Genomic DNA, 23,418 nt, shown 5'->3' with positions numbered 1-23,418 from the left:
AGCTTTCCATGTCACTGTCACCCTGGCGTGTCACAGATGTGCTTATTGACTGACCTATGCACCATCTTCCCAAAGCAAACCGCCATGGTAGCATTTAGAATGTTTAAATAAATAAAAACCTATCTACAGGAGCACACACCCAAGAACACGAAGAGAAACCCACACCTAGCCTACAGGACTGCATGTGCACACGTCGGCGCATACAAACGAGCAAATGCAGAAATACACACAAAAGGCGACACGGCCACGCAAAACAAAGGGCACGCAGTAGTATGCCTCGCGCACTCACACTTACACCTAACGTACGCGCACGCAGACACACACTCAGATGATCGACAAACCACGGCTAACAAGCAATAACGAGCAAAAAACAACATTCAAAGACATAACATTTACAACGAGACCGAAGACGACTGGTTCAACAGGTGAGCAATAGCACATTTTCAAAGCCAGTGAAACAGGCATTCCGAACCCCGGCTTCGTTCGGTTTCAGCGAAGTTGGTGACGTTAACGTATCCGAAATAATAATTACCCCCGCTGCTGTGCGACCTTCCATAACCAGGCACAAAAAGCCCAACAGGCATTTAGCCTTCATATATTACCGCAAGCAATGCGCAGCATACAGTGGCCTACGATAAGGCAAAGAGGTGTTCTTAAAAATGCAAAGCCTCTTTTAGTGTCTCTAGTGTATAAAGATCCTTAAAAAGCAAACGATCGCGAAATGATCGATTTTAATTATGACTCTCAAGGTCTGACTGCAGCGGTGGCCCTAGCAGCTCGTTCGGGTGCTGTTGTACCACCCCCTACAGGTCAAAGGACGTACGCGCAATTACAGTCGCTGACCGCAGTATACGGTACTTACTAACTCAGCTGCTCAACAGGCTACTCAGCGCGACATAATCACTTCCTCTCTCCTTTCCTGGGCCGTCATTTGCGAGTTGGTTACTAACGAGCTGCAGCCGACTGTGAAGTGGCTTGCAGTTATATCACAGCTTTATTTATTCATGAGCCGTGTCAAGCAGAGGCAGTGCCCGCCTTTGTGTTATTGAAAGGGAGCTGCAACTCAATCCCGAAATGGAAGATATTTTTCCCTCCCTGCGTCATTTCTTTCGTGTAGGTGAAAAGGGGACTTCCATCACAGAGATATTGAATGTGGTGGATTGCAGTTCCTGCCACTTCCTGCCCTTAATCAATCAATCAGTCAGTCACGTTTTTTTAGGGTATGTATGGCAAATTCGCTGAAAGGATCCCACAGAGTGCTTTGCTTGGTAATATCCCAGAAGAAATTAAAATATTACAACCCTAGACGGTCAATAATGTAGAATAACGGAGATCCAGTAATACCTCTGGAAGTTATTTTGCTTGTAATAGTAGAAATTATGGATGGAGATCTGTAGATTGCAGTTAATAGCAGTTGGGTTTAGCATTTGTGGTCAGCTGATATGACATGGGCATTACGAAAAGACTGGATGGAGGAGAAGGGTCACGGAAAAAAGCGTCGGGCAGAAAATGTTTGGAGGATTATTGTGGATGCGAGTTACTCAATCCATATGGACAACAACCTCTGGAGGATTCCAGTCTGCGGCTGTGTACCAGGCCTCCGAATCACCTGACCTGACATTTGCCTGTATGGCCGAGGGATGACCTTTCTGTCTCCGAATGCAGCCTCCGCCAGGCTACGGACGTGCCACGGAAGAATAATAGGTATTTTTATCCCTCCATCCACAGCTGCACAGCTTCCACCTCAGGCTAAAAGGCCATTAGAGTTTACCACCCTGCCCCCACATCCCCAACCCAAGCAGGGGATTGTTGGGTAACCTCCACAATGCAAGCCGACATGTGGAGCAAGCCTGCCCTTGCCGTCGATTATGGGGGAAGATTCGCCACCCACACAGTCTTCGGTGAGAGCGTCCACAATCAGATCGACTCAGTGCCTGTTCAGCAGTCTCCTCTTCCGCTTGCGGCCAATGGCTGCTCCCTTCGCAGAGCACTCTTTATTTGCACATGTGTCATCCTGCCGCAGCCGGAACATGCAACCCTTTGGTTTTGTGTTCAGTGCGTTTTGACAGATGTGAGGTCGCTCACCAGTCCAGCTCATCGCATTTACATCCAGCCAGTTTTAAAGAGAAGGGCTATCACACCCAAAGAGGATGCAGTCAGGCCTCACTCAGTATAACACACAGAAAGCCTTGCTTGTCAACAAATCGTTCAAAGCTAAATGAAATAAACTGAACTAAGAAAAAGTAACATCCATCTAACTTCTAACCGCATCATCCAGGAGAGGTTTGCATGGAGTCTGGGAGCTATTCCAGACAGCGTAGCGTGCAGGAGATACCTGGACAGGATGCTAGTCCATGGCATAGCATTCACACTATGGGCAATGTATAGACCTCAATTTGCCCATCTTCACATCTTACAAGAGGAAACCACAGTACCCAAATATGACATGTGCAACATCTATCTATCTATCTATCTATCTATCTATCTATCTATCTATCTATCTATCTATCTGCCTGTCTGTCTGTCCGTCCATCCATCCATCCATCCATCCATCCATCCATCCATCTATCTATCATTTATTTAATGATGCCTGCTCAATATGGGCAATAAATTCAGATTAAAAGATGCACGTTAAAATAGAAGTGGAAACACATCACACCACAAACACATGCTAAAACAAGTCAACCAAACCCATACAAAGAGCTGGGGCTACCAACCATACCTAATATACAAAGGTCATGGACGAAAACAGCTCATGGGAATTAATACAAGTTAAAAGCAATTGCATTGTTCTATGACAACTTGATTTAAAAACACTTTTAAACTTATCTAGAGAGACCAAAGATTCCAGGTTAAGTATACAGTCTAGCTCATTCCAAGCTTGTGAGGTATGAAAGGAAAAGGAAGTTTTTTTTTCCCATTTCAGTTTGGATGGTTTGGAGCAAGAGGACAATTTCCTTTGATGATCTAGTGTTATACCTACTGGGGCAACATGTCAGACAACTAGATATTAGGAGAATGAGCAAACTCCACACTTGGGATTCAAACCTGCAACCCAGGAGGTGGGGGGTGACAGTGCTGTCCACTAAGCCACCTTATCCCCCAGAAAATAAACATACTTTCCAAATTCAGTTAATTCAATTGAAGTGGAGAACTAGTTTACGACCTAGACAAAAAGTAGGCAGAAGAAAAACACATTGATTATTCTTCAAAGCCCCGATGCCCTGATCTTCTCCTGTGGGACAGCCAGGAAAGGAATCAAGTGCTTCTCCTAACAGACGAATTTGTGAAAGGATGCTTCTGGGTCCAAATGCACGTCAGACCTTGACAAGATCTTCGACCAGGAACTATGCAAGCTGCGTTTATCAGAGTAGAACAGGTCATTCCCGCTTGGGCAAAGGTACTTCAGTGAAACAGCATATTGTCTGAGGTCTTCAAGGACACAAACAAGCATATGTAATATGTCAACTGTTGATATTAAAGAGTGATTAAAAACAGGAACACAATTTAAATGCTTACTGAAAATAGCTGAAAAAAACCTTAGTTCTGCATTAGTGTATATGTAAACAGGTGGAAATAAGTCACATAAATCATGCATAAATTTCCGGGAGACAGTCCTGCAATAAATCATATTAATAATGCTCACCTCAGCAAACCCAAAGAAAACATGCTCCTTTAACAGCACACCTCTCCCAGGGGATACCACGGTAAGTTAATTACTTTTACTGTTGTTATTGCTATTAAGCCTCTTAGTAAACACTTCAGATTTTACACATGCAGATATTAAATGAATAACATAACTGTGACATCTGATGGCGTAAGACTGCAAACTCACCACAGGTAAAAAAATAGAGAATTCAGACCACAAATCATTAACTGGTCTCTTGGCCCAGATCCATTTAAAACCCTTTCTTTCTCAGCATTGTGTTTGCTCAGGATCACCCCAGAGTACTGGGCAGAAAGCTGCCTCTAAACAGCAGATTTCTTCCTGACCTTCACCTCTCCTGCTTTCATTACGTATGCCTCCTGAACCCTGTTTCCCATGCCTGGGGGAACTGGAGGGGGGGCATGTAAGAGCTGAGGTGGCATATTACATAACAGGAGAGAGCAGTTTGCCATGGGAAATGTGGGCCGGGATCAGCTTATTGTCCTGTGCTGGTTTCCACTCTATGCTGCCGTCTGCTTAAATTGATCTGGGCTTCCTGAGTGCCCCCTCGTGACAAGTATGTCTTTCACCTTGCATGATAAAATGACGCAACTTGCACCACAATTCCAATTACACTGTTATGATTTATTTAGGAGACTGCATTAAAGAATTGTCACAGATGACTAAATTAGCACCTAGAGTAGCTACACAGGATGAACATCAAGATGTAAAATATGTATCTGAGTTAGGCTACTTAAAGCTGATAAAAATGTGTTTGGTATTCATTAAAAATGGGTGTCGCCATAACAGAAAGCTGGACAGCCAGCTATTATTTCAAAGGACTGAAATTAACAGAAAGCATAACAGATTTCATGATGACTGTACAACAGTAATTTTCCAGTCACGCATTTCAACATCTCTTCACATGGCATTTAGCAGTCCAGTTCAAATAATGCATCAAGTGCTAACCAGTGTGTAAAACGTGAAATTCTCAAATTTTTCAGTTGCTGGCTCAAGATACTGATCATCATGTTCATGCGATTTGCAGGAAATTATAAAAACTTTACTGACGACAGCACTGTAATACCTGCAGCAATTTGCACATCCCTGTCCCATGCACCACCTATTTATCGTATATTAATTGCGTATTCATTGTTTCACTCCCCATGTTGGGCATCTTTTTGTCTTGCACAGTCGTGTCTCTTACTACATTGCTGTTTGTCCTATTGTCCCCCGATGCACGTGTCCCCTACTCTGAAACTCTGACATGAAATTTTCTCTGTGTTCCCCCGAACAAGTGACAATAAAAACTCAATAATAAAACTTGATAACTTGACAGAAGAGATCCGAAAGGAAACAACATGGCTGACAAACTGTGCAAGATAGCACCCATGATGAAACATTCTCTAAAACCATGCAAAGTAGCTCTCAGACGGTGATATGCAGTTGTTTAACCGAAAAGATTTCTCCATTTCTGCTCTTATTCAGAATAATAACAATGTCTACTTCAAAACTGCTTGATTTCAGTCCTACCCCAAGGGAGAGAGAATGTGGGTCAAGGAAAAGAGCAAATTAGTCTTCAGGTAAGTACATTATGAAATACACAAGGAAAAGACATATTACGATAACGTTTTAATTTTTCAAAATGTTTCTAAACATTTATAAACAGCCCTTTAACTTGATAGAGATTAATTGAGATTTAACCAGAAGATTTAGTCGTCTGTGATTGGTTGAGAGTGGGTTCATTCCAGCACATGGAACTAATCTGTTATGTAAGCAGCGTATGCATACTGTACATACTGTATAGAGTCACTTCATTAAAATGTGTCATGGGACCTCAATTCTGTTAATGACCGTCTAGCGTAATGAAGTCCTCATTATTGGTTATTCAGCCATCTCAGGGCACGCGCACAAACTCAGCTCACAACACAATGGCCCACGGGTCAAGTCACCTAAACCACATCTCTTTAGACCATGAAAGAGAACAAAATGACTACGCCTAGTAGAAGCTAACGGGGAGAACATGCAAACCATGCACACATAACAGAGCCTGGCCTGGATTCTACTATCCCGAGGTACCGTACCACCCGTCACACCTTTTACGTATTCATACACTCACCATCATCATCATCACAGACCATTCTTTCCCTATCTGCAAAATATACAGAAGGACCTACGGGACAGAGAGTATGGAACTTTGAAGCAGATGCGAAGACGCAGCACTGCTCCTGAGTTCAAAGGAATGTGATCAAATCCTTCATGCTGATTTCTCATTCTTCCACATACATCAAACAGCTCATTCGAGCAAATGGGAGTCACCCAAGTGTTCACTTCCCCTGCTGTAGAAATTACTTTCACAGGGACTGCTTGGGGGGGGGGGGGGGGGGGGGAGGGTGGTCTGTCCCAATTTTGAGAAGGTTTAATATCTGAGGTGCTGAAGTAGCCCCCCTCATATCCACATGAAACTTACACATATAATTATACTTATGTATCTAGTCTCAGTACAGCTAGGACCTAAGCTGGAGCCTTTGCAAATTTCACTTGCCAATATCTCACTGCAGAGCATCATTTATCCTTCACTCCATTAAAATGGTTCCGTTTGTACACAGACAACTGCAGGACTCACTTAATATGGACTTTAAGGCACTCACGAAGAAGCCCTACTCCAGAGGCTATGAAGATGTTTAACGATGAACTAAACAAACCTGACTCCACCCTCCCGAGCAGGTACTGTTGTTTTCCCCTTATTAAATGTATATGAACCAAGACGAAATGGTTCTGTGCATTTACTGCAAGTCTAAAGACAGATATTCATATTTAAGCAGTGGGAAAGGTATTTAAACTGACAGCACAGTGGTTATTGAACATGAGCAAAGTCCCCGAACAGACGCTGCTGTTGTACCAAAGTAGCATGGTTAATAAGCACCTGGAGTTAAGGCCACAGGAACCACTGCATCGTTAATCGTAGGCGCCCTAAGCTCCCTAATCCCTTGACTGCCTGTTAAACTCAGCCATAAATTGGGATGTCGACAGGGAGTATGCTGTGGTGCTGAAGCGAGGAGACAGGGCCGCCACTGTCTGCTCAGGCTGTTTGGTCCTGCATGTTCCTACGGCAACATCAACCATCACGTGACTGGCCTAGATGAAAAGGGAAAGCCATTGCCCAAGTATTAATAGTAACAAATTAATATGATTTGCAAATACGTTACAGGATAACTATTGTACTGATTGTAGTTCATAGTTATCATTTATTATACCATTAGCTCAATCTAAAATATTAAATGATTCATAAGGTTTCAACAACCCATATACAAACCCACCCAGCCAACAGTTTATATTCTGAGAGGAAAAACAGCACAAAAGCCATCTGCGATGACGAGATTAACAGCTTCAGCGTAACAGACAGGTGCAACCCCTCCAGCATACGGCAAGCAAGAAATAAACACGCCAGCTTTTAAACAAGAAGCTGCTCACCCCGCAGCGGGGCAGCATGTCAACCGCATGCATCGACCGATCTCCTGTTCATAATAATAATAATAATAAGCCAGTGAAGTACGATTATATTATTATTCCCACGCTCATGCACAACACATTTCAGGTAATATTTTTAAATCCCCATTATCAATGTTTACGGTCTCGGAAAGATGAGACTGAACTTGTAACCTGAAGACTCAGTCAATGCAGCCCTGAGATGGAAAACGAAAACATTTACGGGCCCAATAAAGGGAAGACAAAAACAGAAAACGGGGAAGAAACTTCACGATGGCGTGACTTTCCAACATGAAACGGTGGTTGCTTTAGCAGTCGGCAGATTTTCCCTTTTCGGTAGATTTTCTCTTTCTCAGTGTGAGCTCCTGCTCGGATGCAAAGTGGATATTCATGATCAATAAAAAGAGGGTGAAATGCAGCCGCGTACCTCAGCTAGCAGCGAAAAAGCGCGTCTCTTTGCTGCTGCAGCGAGCCGACCGTAAGTGCAGCCCCGGTGCCGATGCGAGAGCCGCATGGAGCATGTCAGCTGCACAGATGCAGTCTTGCCGGTGCTCCCCGGTAGGCACTACCCTGTTTGCTTTTTCTCTTTGGGGTAGCGGGAGCGTTTCTTGCGTACCGGCACCGCTAATAATCTGATGTTACTGAGTAACAATGTGACTACTGGCACCAGTGTTTTCCCATCACAGCCCTGACTCCAGCCAGAAGCGACTTTCACCGCGACGGTTCCCAGAACGACATCGGCGCGCACGGTGGAGAAAATGATAATCCGCACGGAGATCCCTATTTAGAGTGTAAACAGTGTCATCGGATCCTACAGGGTGGGGGGAGCAGGTGTAAGGACAAAAGAGAAAAAAAAGGTGGTGCCATGGTTAGCACTGTTGCCTCACATCTCTGGGACCAGGGTTTGAGTCTCTACCATGGCTCTATGTTTGTGGAATTTGCATGTTCTCCCCATGTTGTCGTGAGGTTTCCTTAGGGTACTCTGGTTTCTCCCCCACAGTTCGTAAACATGCCAAGGCTGATCGGAAATTGCCCATAGGGGTGTGTGAGTGTGCTCTGTTCTGGGTTGTTCCCTGCCTTACTCCTCTAGCCTCTGGGATAGACTCTGTGACCCTGAATAGGACCAGGGGCGCTGCTAAGGATTTTGGGCCCCATGAAAAGAATCTTGACAGGGCCCCCAACACAGTTTATTGGGGGCTTCTCTGGGCCCCCTCTCAGTCATGGGCCCTGAGAATTGTCATCGTTTACCCCCCCTTTACAGCGCCCCTGAATAGGACAAGTGGTTACAGAAAATGGATTGATGGATGGAAAACAAAACAAAAAACTATGGTACATAGTTTACATTTCCAGGACATCAGTGAGCAAATAGTCACCAGTAATGATGCAGCAGGGGTTGGTTGCATCATCGGAGCTGTGGCCTGATTACATGGCAACTCACAGCTGGATGTTGAGTGCGGAGGTAAGAAGCATGAAAGACCTCCATTCTACAGTTCCATGCTAATCCCCTTCACACCTTTGGGGATGGCCTAGGGTTGGTGCCGTATGGTTAACTGTCAGTAAACATTCAAAATTATCTCCCAGTCAATTCAAGGCAAACCCTAAGGCTCTGCAAAATATCTTTTGTGGATTTGTCAGGAGCTTCAGCTAAGTAATTAGGCTCGTAATTTTATTGCCTACTTTTAGTGTTTGGCCGTATTGTGGTTTGTAAAGACCCACTATATTTGAAACAAACTACTGATAAAAAAGAATCCTTCAGATTTGTATAAGCGAGGTTTTAGTTCAATCTGTAAACATGGACTTGCAGTTAACTTAGGAGCTGGTCATATGGTGTCTGTTGCCCTAATTCGATTGCCTCATGGTGGGATTGATTTAATTTAGCCTATTACAGCTTGTTTATGTAATTAGCATGAGCCTGTGTATGTTGTAATACTGCTTTGAGACCTGATTGGAGGAATCATTCATGGTTAAGGGCATTTAGGGAATGCTAACACTGTGGGAAATGCTATTGACATGTGTTTTGTCAAGTATAATATTGACATCGTATAAATATACCCAGATAAATAAATATATTTTGTGTATAACCTCCCACCTCCAATTCCTACTCATAGTTCTGTGTGTATAAGATTGCTTGCTCTCCCTGTGTTCCTATGGTTTTCCTCTAGGTACGTCAAGAACATGCGCTTAAGTGAATTGGTCTCTAAATTGCCAGTAGTGTTTGATTGTGTGCGAGTGTAAGCACTCTGATGGATTGACGTCCCATTCCGGCTTTCTCTTGTCCTTTGATTACTCGGTTCTAGACTCACCCTAATCCTGTGACAGATAAGTGGTTACAGATGATGGATAACACTTAGAGCGCTAAGTGTGAAAGCACTTAATAAACTTGTTGGAGATATGATATATTTTGAACAACTACAACTGTACTGTCCCAAAGCACTTCTGAAACTGGGATGCTTGTCTTGAGTTTGGGATTATAACACCTAGTCCTATTAAGGAAACTTAGTATTCATAATTTCTGATCAAGAGATGAAGCCAAACAGAGGGATGTCTGTGGTTTAGTGGGTTAGGAAGCTGTGTTCATGATCAAAAGGTCATTGGTTCTAATTTTGTGGTGGACAGATTAATTTCACCTTGGGCAAGGCCTTTAACCCCCAGTTGTTCCAGATGTTGTTGATCCTGCCTCCTTAAATGTACATTACTTTGAATAAAACATCTATTAAATAAATGTAAACATTAAATGTACAATTCTTCCTTAAGAGGCAAAGAACATACAAAGATTTCCACATGTTCTCCAAAGCCATAGCTTTCCCATGTATCTTTAGGTAACAGGGAACAGGGACGCACACTCCATCTCTGAGTTTCTGTTGTCTTTTTATTGCCTAATAGAAGCCATCAGACATTCTGTGATTAACACCACATTGGTGGTCTGTTGGCAGTGTTGCCAATGCGGCCATCAAAGCCATGTCCAATTAAACCGGAAATGAGAGAAAAGGCAAGACGTGATCCCAGCACTCCATCCAGGCCTTTGACTTGGATTTTGACAGAACCATTAAACTGTGACTACTCGGATCTGAATGAAGAAGTGCGTAATTAAGTTTGAACGACCAGATGGCAGGGATGATCGTTAATTTGAATTCTCCACCTCCGGCATCCCTGGGAACGGACCCCCGGTCTGCAGAGAACAACTCTTTACCCCTTCACTGCTGTATCACATAACCGTGACTGCCAGTAATGCTAATAATGCTAGAGAGCTATCACACCAATGACCAATGCAAAAACAAATTAAAGGCCCTATACTATTTAGTTATGATTTGAAGACTAACCAGAATCAAATTAGACATACTTCTGTTTTAACAACAAAACAATCAGCCTTTCCTAGTATATAAGTAAATAAGTAAGAGTGTCATTTCTAAAGGAGCAATAACCAAAAAGGTGACAGTAGCACCTTGCCTATGGAGGCCGGCGATTTGTCCTTTTTGGGTTGCTGGACAGCTCATTGTTGACCATATCATGCCAGCTGGTCTGATACAAGAGAGACAGTAGCTGCAGGGATAAGTCTTACTCACCATACTGCAAATCCCAGCTCTGATAACGTCATAGACAGCTATCAGGTCCTGGAGCTACTAGCAACTGAACTGCAAATAATGAAAACCTGAGCAAGCATAATTTTCTTATATTTAGAGAAAATTCTGAATTCATTATTAAACTAACAACACATCTTGTGAATAAGATTAATTTGCTTGCATTCAGGCATGTTGTCTTGGTGTCGAAAATCTTATGAAGTACAATTTTCTTAGTACACTGGCACATAATTTTGCTAGTTTGCTAGTCTTGTCACAAAACAGAAAGTTTATCCTACATTTGAAAGGACATTTTTTTTTGCAGTGTGAGTAACTCCTGCTTTGCCAGACGCTCGATGCTGCATCATACTGTCTTATGGTCTTCCTAAGGGCTTCCACTTTGTAAGGTCATGCTCAATCATGAGAACTCACTCCAGCGGTGTAACATGCAGTCCTGTTCCTCACTTTGGGTAATATCTCAGTCATCGCTAAAACATCGTTGTTGAGGTACAATCAGCCAAGCCTTTACTTTCTCACATCATTCACAGGTCTGATTTAGGCACAAACACATATATTCTACACAATTATTAACAGATTACTACTGGGCGTTACATGGTATTCTAGCCCACAACCCTTTCAGTTCTAATATAATTAAAAGAACAAGTATCCTTCAAGAAATGCAAGAAGCGAGTGCAAAGCTGATGGGTCTTTGGGCTTTTTTTTTTTACACTCGGATGTGTTTTTATGTGATTATGTCAGGAGCTGAAAATAACAGAGGAAACCGAAGACTCTGTAGTAAAATCTGATCTCTATGTGGAGAGATAAGTCAGATTGTAAATATAGGTATTAGATATATACATTTGCTGCTTGTCAATGGGAATATATATATATATAATATTATGCCACGGTTGACTTCCAGCAGACACCAACTCCCCAAAAATGTGCAATCAATAAAGAAGGAGAAACAAGAAGACACGCTGGTTGTGGAATCATCTTAGCACATTAGAAGTGTGGACTGATATTTTAAGATATTACACACATATACAGTACAAATCAGGAATTCGAGCCAGAGTTCTGTTCCGACCAAGATGTCTGCCTGAATATTTTCATTACAGGGATGCAGATTCTAAAAGGTTATCTGATTAAAATGTGCATTTTCCTTTACAGTTAAAGCTTACCTGGTATTATTTCTGGTTGTTGTCACATTAGATTTCTTCTTCCCAAGCCAAGCTATTTAGTCTCCCCACTCCTTAATAAAGGATGTATTTTTACTGAGGTGTCTGTATCAATCATATTTCACCATAAGTCACAATAAGGAATGCCAACATTCACCTACCAAAAGCCATAGAGCATGCATAGCTATGTACAGAAATTCTTGGCCAGCCCTCAGCCACGTTTCACTGCCTTAGTGTATTGTGGAAGAACTTATAGTAACATCTCCTAGAAAGCCAGTAGCACTGTGCTCCACACCTTCTACTGAGGTCCACTACAGAAGGCTCCTGACAAACCAAAATATTAGAATATTTCACAATCACAGGTGGCGAGGTGGCAGCTGGAAGAGTATCTTCTGAGTTTTGGCAGGAGAGAGGCACATGAAATTGAGGTTGACCTACTTGAGTTCACTTCTGCTTTTCAACAGAGCTACATCCAAGATGGCTATAAAAACACATTTAAAACTGAATGTTACACATAATGGTGCCATAGTGGTAATGAATCCGTCCTAACAGGAATTTAGCAAATATTGTTTGTTATGTTACAAGAAAGGGGAAGGAGCTCCCCTCTTGACTTTGACAGTTTTGCACTGGCAACAGGGTTTGGTTCAATTTCGAAACTTGTTTCCTTCCTGTGTTTGTTGTGGGTCAGTCACCTGACATATCTTTCACAATATCTTGTGCCATGTTTACTAAGCCCACATGGCTGAAATACAGCATTAATTCAGATGACATGCAAACAACGCACGGATTATTGATTCAATCCGATAATTACTGAAACGATAAAATATTTGCCATAAGACTAGACATACAGCAGAAATCGGACTACGTCCCCAAAAATGAAACTCATCCCTGTCCCATCCCTTCTTGGTCGGTTGCTTCTCTTTTTGCGAAACTTCTCCTTTCGTAAAACAGCCAGTGGGTGAATGACAGTAGGACACAAATGGAAATTCAGGAAAAGCACAAAAGCGACACGTGACTAAGTCACCGATAACTCTTTCACTTTAATGGAATGTGCAAGACAGGGAAAATTTTCCTTCTCTGACCCTAACCCTGACACTTCAGCAAAGAAAAGCAAGAACTTGCTTGGCCTGGGAGCATGATCTGAATGTGGGGAAATAGCTGAAGAAAAATTGCTGTTGAGATATTTAATTTCATCGGTTGTTTTTCAAAACCACAGACTCCAAACACTGGGTTGGTCAAGGTTCAGGGTGGAGACCTGAGTCAGAAGAGCCAGTCACGACTTGTGATTAGCGAGGCTCCGGGCACGTCCCTCCCACAGCCAGGCCAGATGTGAGCCCAAGAAAAAGACACTGATGGGAGTAGTGGGGAGAAATAAGTATGAGAGCAGACCTGCAGCCAGGTGAATATTAAACAAGTAAGCAGTGGCTCCCAGCCAGGCTTCCCCAGCAGAGGATATGCTGGCTTCATTATCAATGACGATGACAACGGTCTGAGTCAGGAGCTTTCCATCTCGGTCCTGGTGGGGCACAGCATGAAGGTTTTTTAAACTGCTACCATCCTCAGTACTAAAGATGCTATATTGGGTAACACAGGGAGGTAATGAATTCTGGTGTGTAAGGAATACACTGTCAGAGTCTCACCAACACGGTTTCAGCAAAACAATAAATAGTACAATACCATAATCCACGTGATACGCAAGGCAGGACCAAGGTCCTACTTTCTCTAGTTGCTTGAACCCGCCTCCTCTACAATCTGATTGGTTATTTCTATGAACCAATAATTTTTCACTCTGCCCTCAGAACATTCTTGTATAAGTAAAACTTCCATGAACTTCCAAGCTACATCCAACAATCAGATTCCCTCTTCACTTTCAGCAATTGCCAAGAACACCTCTACTAGCATACACTACTCCAAGTTCCCTGAATACTCCTAATGTTGCCGATTGGAAAATTAGTGTTATTAAGTTCTTGCTTTGTTAGACGTTGTAGTGAAGCTCCTGCTCAAGTACTGCTCACACTTGTATCTGGGTATTCAACGGACACTCAGCATAACTGTACTTATGTCTAGTCAACTTCCTGACAGCAATACCACTGTAACATGCTATTTGCCTTGTGTTGATGTAGCTTTGGAAAAACAGCATCTGCTATATAAAATAAATATGAGATATAAAAGGTGATCTCTTGGGTGGTTATGAGCCTAGACAGTACAGGATGATGCCTTCCCACAGTGGGAAGTAGGAAACTTCCCACCCAAATGCTGCTGAACCCCCCCCCCCCCCCCCCCCCCCAAGGACCCCTGCTCTTAGCCATTAATCTCTTAAATATTAATCAATACACTCTACCAACTTTTTTTCTAATATAAATAACTTTTAAAACATTTACTGATAAAAAAAACACACATATCCATCCATCCACCTTCTAACCCCTTATCCTGCGAGGTTCCCGAGGGACCTGGATCCTGTCCCAGGCAGCACAGGGCACATGGCTCAGGAGAAATTACACCCATTTTTCAAAAGATTTCAGAAATAGGAACTCCAGACAGCACATAATTCTCAGCACAGCAGAATCCATAATGTATCCGGCAATGCTAATACCTTTTATTTGGAAAAAACAAACAAACGCACCTTCTATTTCTGCTATTGATCCCATTTATGAGTAAAATAACCAATTCTTCAACCTGGTCTCACCTGAAATTATAGTAGATGCAGAGTGACGCATGAGAAAAATAATTGTTCAAAATCATTAATCTCCTGCTTATTTACAATCCACAGAAAACATGGTTCAAAAAAGACTTTGATGAATGATGCCCTTCTTAGACTTTTTGGGTTTACGCCTCAATCCACAGTCTTGGGATCAGTGTCATAAATACCCCAATGTGGAATTCTATCACACTATGATAGTTTATTGATCACTACACTAGCTAATTTACAAAGACTCAATTCCTCGCAGAAGGACAGGTTCCTGTTCTCCAGGGAAATGGATGAAACTGCCTTACACTACAGATGACACACTGGCTTTCATACTGGAGACATCCCCACAAAATACACAAATGAAGGTGCTGTCACACATAACCTCAATGACAATACTATGTTCTCGACAGACAGACAGACAGACAGACAGACAGACAGACAGATAGACAGATAGATAGATAGATAGATAGATAGATAGATAGATAGATAGATAGATAGATAGATAGATAGATAGATAGATAAACTGCTTTCCTCATTTTATATGTTCCAGTAGCAGAAATGTTAATGGTGCTATTTTTCGTGAAGGTTTAACACATTTCACCGGCAGGATTAGTAACAGAAAGAGGCTGCATCGTGGATTTTTAACTATCCTGAAAATATTTGTTGACGTTTCTGGGAAGTTAGTAAGGCCACAGATTAAGTCAATCGGAGCGAAATATTTTAGCATTGCATCTGTAATTATCTCTACGCCAATCTAAATGCAAAATTCATAAAGCTTAATTGTCTAAAAAGAATGCTAGTTGTCTTCAGAGGCTCATATACTTTTAGAAACAAATGTCTGATGAGACAGACTGTGACATACTGTGACTAATCACTGCTAACCATGCTGCTCTGTAATCTCCGGAGTCTATGCATGGAATCAGACACAGAGAGCTACGACATGTAGCCTTATGGGTGAGATGTTCCAGCTCTTTAGCATATTGGAAGGGTGTTGTGCACTTTTAAGAGTATTGCTGCAGTAAAATGCCCATCTGCACAAACAGGCAGAACTGTAAACTGCATGACATAATTATTATATACACATGTAAATAAGGTCTTAAGTCAGCTAGACCCAAGCTCGCAAACAGAAATGCAGCACGTTTGAGCTGTGAAGTAGCCTACCAAACAGACAATGAAGTCATTACCAGTAGAGAGAATACACGTCTTCATGTCCACCTGCCTCTGCTCTCCAATCAAACCGGTTACAGAAAAAACAAGCTCTTTATCTACGGGCAATTACCCACGTTGTGCCGGTGTAACCAATGAAGGGTCTCTGGGGCGTCTGTCCCATTCACCTCAAAACAGAACCGCATGCAAAAGGGCAACGAAGAGCAGATGTCTCCCTCCATTATAGCTTTATAGTAAAACATAGCTCAGCTGCCTTCCTGCACTGCCATTGCATTTCTTATAAAGGGGGAGGCCTGGACGTGACAGGGTTAAATTGTGGCTCATCTCCTCGCATTTGTCGTCCGTGTTTCTTTGTTGCGGTAGTGCCTGGGCCACGGTTTACTCTGTGAACCATGCACCTGACCTTTCCCTGCCTGGTTTCATTAGCGCTGCGAAGGGGAGTGGGGGGCAGGGAGGGGTTTGCTGGGGCTTGCTGCAGGAATCCTCCCCTACTTATCCACAATTTAGGATGACAGTCACGGGGAGATTCGGGCTCCGCCGACAGTGAGTTTATCGTGGATTCTTAATTCCTCCCCGGAACAGAGGACGGGAATACAAATCCAAAATGTCTCACTAGAAAGTCAATAAAAAAAAATCCCATTAAAAGCGGGGGTGTATGATTGAGGGGAAAAAAATACACATTCATTGCTTGTCTTATTTCCTTTCCTTAAAGATACATGAGGAGAGAGAGGAAAGGTAGCATCATAATAATTTTCACTTTGAAGCCTGCAGTCTTTACAGAGATTTTCCCTGAGAAGGTATGGTTATATAATCCTGATATAAACCACCATCCACGTCACTAATACCTCCTGCCACAGTGTGTGTCTGTGTGTGTGTGTGTGTGTGTGTGTGTGTGTGTGGGGGAATCGGGGGTAGGTGCATGAAGAGGGTTGGGTTCAAGGGCTTTACCAGTTACTGTGAAAACGGAAATCGACTGCAATGCATTTACCCACTTTACACCTCAGTGCACGTCAGCTGCATACGCGCCATGCGTTCATAACCACGCCACGCATTCATTAAATATTCTGTTATCGCTAATCAATCTTGTAGGACGCGCGGATAATAAAGCCAACCCTCTGATATCAGGGTTTCATAGCGCCCGCCGTTGTCCGTTTCTATCATTTTAATCAGCAGCGGCATCAATGGAAGTGGAGGTAATGACAGTCGTCGCTTTGATTGCGAGCGGCTCCCTCGTCGGCTGTGACATCACTGTGGTTACGCTGAGCCGGGAGGGGGCCACGGCACTGCCCATACTACGCCGGAGAGCTGCTGCTGTTAGCGACGTGCGGGGCCGGGTCCTGCTCATCTGGAGCCAGTGCCTGGACTCGGGTCTACCCTGTAATGCCCCAACCTAGCCAGCCGTTACATAAATACTCCCCCAACCCTCCCATGATGACCCAGACCCCCCCCACTGCTAGGGGCGGGGTGCACTTTCTAACACAGCCGTTGATGTCTGCTGTGCTGTAGAGTGTTGACAGATCCTGGGGGCGTTTGGGGCGAAGGGCAACCCATGTCATAAATGTCACACACACCCCCCCCCACCCCCCCCCGAGCTTGTTTTTTCATGCACAGGTGACCTTGGGTGGTACTGTGCAGCAGAGATCAGGGAGCCCAGTGCTGTTTCCCAGCTTGTCCTTCTTGGAGGAGGATGCCGCTGTTTGCTTTAGCTAACGTCGGTGTGGAGCATCTGCTCTGGGGACACACGTGCGTGCACTCTCACACACACACACACACGCGCGCACACCAACAGGCTAGCACGTACGCACACCGCACAAACATGCGTACGCACACAGACACACATAACCCCGCCGGCATGCACGCACATATACGCAAACGGGTGAAACCAGTGCATGCAGTCTGGTCCTGACATTCCCCTGCGTTGTTCATATGGCCGCAGCTGGATGTTGGCATTCCTGTGCAGCGCAGGTTCATGTGGATGGGTGGTATTAAGCCGTGGGAGCACGTCGGCTTGCAGACGCGCACCCACACACACACACACGCGCAGATTCGTAGGGACACACGCGCAGCGTTCTGCGGGGCTCCGTGAGCAGCATGGTGAGAGACGTTTGCCGCGGAAGTGGATGTAGCAGGAAAGCGGGTCCTACCTGCCTGAAGCGGCGCCCTCGTCGTCCCGGGACAGCAGGCTAGCCGCGCAGGCGAGCGAGCAAGCGTCTCACTGTGCTGTCCCGGCCCCTGGCGGGGGAGACCCAGGGACGGTGTGCGGAGAGGGCCGGCGCTGCCGCAGCGGGAACGCGATCATGGAGCACGGCGTGCAGCAGCCAGAGAGGTGCACGCAGGAGCTGGGAGCAGTGCAGCCACGCAGACACGTTTACACGCACTGCCTCCCTTTCCCTCCCTCCCTCTCTCTCTCTCTCTCTCTCTTTCTCTCTCCCTCCTTCTCTCACACTCCCTCTCTCGCTCTCCCAGACACACACACACACACACAGAGCAGCAGCAGATGCAGGGCAATGTCGGCTCCCTGATCTTAATCAGAAATTCTCTATCGCGCTCTGCTTCCTCACATGACAAATCTGTGGCGTATCCGTCTGTCGTACACTGTCTACCCCTCCCCCCTTATTTAACCTCCCCCCGCGACCCTCCCCTAAGCAGAGAAGGAATTCTGATCAAAGCTGACAAGGTCAAATAAGGGTTTACTCTTAATATTATTGTTATTATTTTGGCTGCTCTTCCGCCTTTCTGCCGTGCATCCCTCTCTCCCTCCCTCCTCTTCTGTCCTGCTGTCTTTCAGTTTAGCAACCTGACATGGGTGTTTTGCAGTTTCATTTGAACTGCCTGCGTTACGCCAGAGAGGATCCCCCCTGAGGCAGGAGCAACCATCCCCCCCCCCCCCCCCCCCCCCCCAACCCCACACGCCCAACCTCCTCAGCGGCCAGCTAGACCAATCAGTGCCCAGGATGAAGGCAGTAGTGTTCCCTGACCCCGTCCAATAGCAAATCAGGAAATCAAACACAGAGGGGTATTAAGAGGGATTACTCGGATGACCCTGCAGGAAGATTTCATCAGGCCCAGAAATCTCCAGTATCCCTTGCTGTTAACTGCGCAGCACATTGAATGGGAAAGCGGGGACAGTCGAGCCAAAAGTGTGGCGACTGTTTTCCCCTGCTTCGCTGCCTAGCAACCGCGGCGGCTCCTGCATCCGGAGCCCCGCCTTCCGTCCGCCAGCATCCTCTGCCTTTAGACTCCAAGGCTCCGTTTAAAAGCTCACCACTGAGCAAGAGGCTGCAGTGTTCGGCTCCAGCCCTCATGCGATCTAAAAAAATACAAATTTTGAAGTATTCTTCACAACAATAACCCCTTTTTGTGTCCACATATGATACAGACTAAAAACTAAATATGTGTCTTACAGAATGTTAATCTGGCAGCATCTCTTACAGTTTTACTGTAATTCCTGAATATTCACACGCACACACACATATTATATGTATATAATTAATCCAACCTAAATTGAATAAAGTACAGAGACCAAGGTCTTGGGTAAACGACGACAATTTTTTCCCCTGTCATCCACACTGTCCACACAGGTGGCACAATCCAGCCCTATGAAGCAACTGCTGGAAGCAGGCTGTCCTTTTCTCCTTCCGTTTTTTAATAGGCTACATTGTTATCTGCCTGTTATTAAGAGCATGTGACGACGGTTACAAATTGTAAATAATATGCATTACGAGAGCAATGCGAGCCCACAGATGACTGTGCAGCACCTTGGAAAGAGTCACTTCCTCTGCTTTGCCAGACTGCTTTGCACATCGAAGCGACTAACCATTCAATCACATTCACAAATGTACCAAAACCACAAAAGAATAGATATCTTCTCAAAAGGGAGAAGTACGTTCTTCAGAATTATATGCCTGGAGATACATTTCTATAATTAAAGATTAGGCATCCATACAAAAAAAAAAAGGAGGCAAATGAAATTAATCTGGGGACAAAATTTATGATATTGCTTTAATTATGAATGGGCCATCAAGAAGCACATTTTGTCTTCGTCTTATTGCTCTGCATACTTGACAAAATGAAAACACAGTTTACAGAAGCTTTAACTACAGTACAAAAATTAGCATCAAGATTTATGTCACATGGCAAAATTGTTAAAGTTCTATTTAATGCTTGTCATAATAATTGTTAATAGTTGATGAAATACAGCCTGAAAACACACCAGTATGTGTAAAGACATATTGATTACTCATTAGGCAGGATGTAGCTATTCTCAGTGATCAAATACTGGCAGAATAGCAGAACTCGTAATTATGTTGGAGAAATAGTTGGAGCGAAATAAACACGGATCATCCTCGCTCTCAAAGTAACACTGCTCTAAAGAGAATCAGTGTATTTAACCTGAACACACGTCTGTCGATACCATATAAGGAACAGCAGGATTGATAGTATTGGAGAACTGATATGATACTTTCTACCCTGCCTGGTATTCTTAGAACTCCTTTTGTTGCCATAAACACTAAAGCCCATTGTTGTCTTCAAATCAATAGACTCCTTCCGGAACACATCAAAACAAAACTACTGTGAAGATTAAGAGGACAGAACATCCCAGACAAAATTTGTTCTGTAATGTGTCACACAAAACGTGCTTTGACTGATAATTATTGCTCTTGATCTAACAGACTAATGTCCTTTCAACTGTGGAAACAGCGAAAGGGGCCAAGGTCACGTGACAGAATTATTAGACTTGAGACAAAGATTTAAGGTTTATGGTACAAGTTTCAGGCTTAGGAAAGTTCACTGGAAAGAAACATACATTTATAAAAGTACTTCCTTTAAGCAAAAACTAATAATTTTAGTAAGCTGGTATTTGAGATCTGTGGACTGCATTCAGCAGAAATGAAGTGAACAATGCAGATGTGACCACTATGAAAAGATGAGAGGTCCAGTCATTGCTATGGGTAGGACACACCCTCTTTCTGCCAGGTGAACTGTGGTGGGTGATGAGTGGCTCAGTGGGCTGAGTCTCTCTGCCTGTAATCAGATAATTACCGGGTTAAGCCCCAGCCTTGACAGAACACTCATAGGTCCATGGGCCCATGAACTAGGCCCTTCACCCCCCAGCTGCAGAGCTGCTGCATGTTAGCTGACGCCGCGCTGTGCCAACCCCTCCCCCCCGGCAAAGAGAAGCATTCCAATGTACCTGTGCTTGTTTGCATGTTTGTTTGTTTGTTCGCTTGTTCGTTTGTTGACCTTGCAACATGGGCTTTCATAGAATGTTAGGCAAACGCAAGGATTTACTGACTACAAGGCAACAGCATCCTTCTTTCCCTGCTAAGAGAGAGAGTTAACTTTGTCTTCTGCTCTGGAGGCACATATAAATCTGGAATAAATGACATATTGATGGATATTCCAGTGCAATAGGTGTAAGAGGATAGTATGCAGAGGCTCTGTTCACAATCTGCAAGATCCAAATAATTATGCATCATTTGCCACCTGAATGATCAGGACAAACCAAGTTTGGATATATTGCGCTGGATATTGCGGTGGTTGACCAATGACCACAGAAAGAATTATGTTGTAAGTAATAGGAATAAGTTATGATTGTTTTCTTCCATCTTAAATCAGTTACACTGAATGGTATTGTCATATACAACAAAAAAAGGAATAAATATAGTTTTTTTCTCATAATATTTCATAGGTTTATTTTGTGGGGAGGGGCGGCATGGTGGTGCAGTGGGTAGCACTGTTGCCTCACACCTCTGGGACCCGGGTTCGAATCTCCGCCTGGGTCACATGTGTGTGGAGTTTGCATGTTCTCCCCATGTCGTCGTGGGGTTTCCTCCGGGTACTCCGGTTTCCCCCCACAGTCCAGAAACATGCTGAGGCTAATTGGACTTGCTAAATTGCCCATAGGAATGCATGTGAGAGTGCATGGTGTGTGAGTGTGCCCTGCGATGGGCTGGCCCCCCATCCTGGGTTGTTCCCAGCCTCGTGCCCATTGCTTCCGGGATAGGCTCCGGACCTCCCGCGACCCAGTAGGATAAGCGGTTTGGAAAATGGATGGATGGATGGATTTTGTGGGGATAGGGTGTTAATAATGCACTAAAATGTTATGGCTGTAACAACATTTTAAAACATGGGTAAATGTGATTACCCAAATAGGCCTCTAGCTCTATATATCAATTTGGTTTCCTTGGATATCTAGAACATTTTTTAAGGAAAATCTGTGTTATTTCTATTTTAATTATTTCTCTTAATTTATTTTCCACGTTGTTTGTGAATGCATGGGAAGGGCAGCTGAGTGGTGCTCCAATGATTTAAAGTGCCTTATAGATGAGAGCTTCGTAACGCTTTCGTAATGCATAATAAATACAGGTATAATGTGCTATAATTTAAAAAATGATTTATAGGCATTTAGGCTTTATGAATGCATTACAATATGTTATGAATTTGTTCATAGATTCCTATTCACATGGCATTCATAGAAAGTATTACCAAACATTAAAAAGCTCAGGGTACTTGACTTCTAACTAGCTAGTAGTAAAAATATGAATACTAGTTTAAATAACTGCAAATGCAACCAGAGCTATTTCTTCTGATTTTTTCACTCGCTCTTTCATGTCCCCTAATCATATAGCGCCCTAGGCGGTCACCTATGGCGTCCATAGGGCGGTCTCTTCCAGAGGCGCTGGAAAACGAGTATTAACTCTCGCGTTCTATTTTCTGTGCGCAAACACATCAAACGTGTTTAGTTCTTCTATAATGCATCGTAATAAAATTCGAAATATACAGAGTAATAGAGTTCAATTTAAGTCTTCACCAACAGCGCCACCGTGAGCCTCCGGTTATGCATAATTCCACCGGTTTTTCCAGTATATCGCCGCAAAGATTTTCCGTCAAAAGGTCTACTGCTTGTTGGTCATCTGTGCTTTGACCATGGTTAGCTGCATGCGTCAGTCTAAGCACTGGACGGATATGTCCTCCCTCCGCAGGTTATAGCGTCAGCATACGAAAAACACAGCACGTCGTAGGTGTGCTATTTTATAATCATAATACATCAAATATTGAGAGTTCATAACATATCATTTATTAGCAAATTAAATATAATAAAGGACTAATGAATGAGAATCACTGAATAGTTTTGCCATACCCGTTACTTCCGAGTAATATTACAATTAAACAGATCAACCACTAGATGGGAGCGATGCATCATCACCAAGTTTGTTACGACGCGCTCGAAATGAAACTTCCTAATCTTGTCGATTAAAACATCGCATAAAAGGATTGACGTTGTTTTTAACAATCTGATTCACCCTAAAGCTTCAATAAATCCAGAAGATTTAGCTATTTGGATATTATTTTGAAGATGAATTGCGTGCGGTTATTTGCCACTGGCAAAAACTACATTTTTACATTTAAAATGACTTTTTAAAATCAGGCATTCACCATGATACAAGTTTGGAAGTTGGGTGGATGGGATTATTTAAACTAAAAACTTTGAACAGTCTAGGGAGATGCACTGAAATGTATCTCATCTACTGTAAGCACCAGGCTATTTCTTTGCTATATGTACAGTACAGTAGGCCTGCTGTCCTGCGCCAATCGACCTTGCATCTGCTGTACGTACCAATAGGAGGCTCATACGACACTAATTCATCACAGGTCACCACTTGCTGGCGGTCTGGCTGGAGTGGCTCGGAA

At 43.6% G+C, this 23,418-nt stretch overlaps 1 long non-coding RNA gene across 1 annotated transcript; it reads left to right on the top strand.

Moving 5' to 3' along the window:
* The first annotated feature begins 360 nt into the window (after window positions 1-360).
* Window positions 361-5,707, top strand: LOC125718952 (uncharacterized). The gene is made up of 3 exons (XR_007384988.1): window positions 361-425; window positions 5,174-5,229; window positions 5,618-5,707. It is a non-coding gene; the product is annotated as an uncharacterized LOC125718952 (long non-coding RNA).
* The last annotated feature ends 17,711 nt before the right edge of the window (window positions 5,708-23,418 follow it).

The sequence above is a fragment of the Brienomyrus brachyistius genome, chromosome 2 (assembly GCF_023856365.1).
Source record: "Brienomyrus brachyistius isolate T26 chromosome 2, BBRACH_0.4, whole genome shotgun sequence".
In the NCBI taxonomy this organism is placed as follows: Eukaryota; Metazoa; Chordata; class Actinopteri; order Osteoglossiformes; family Mormyridae; genus Brienomyrus; species Brienomyrus brachyistius.
This window is presented reverse-complemented; position numbering and strand designations above follow the sequence as displayed.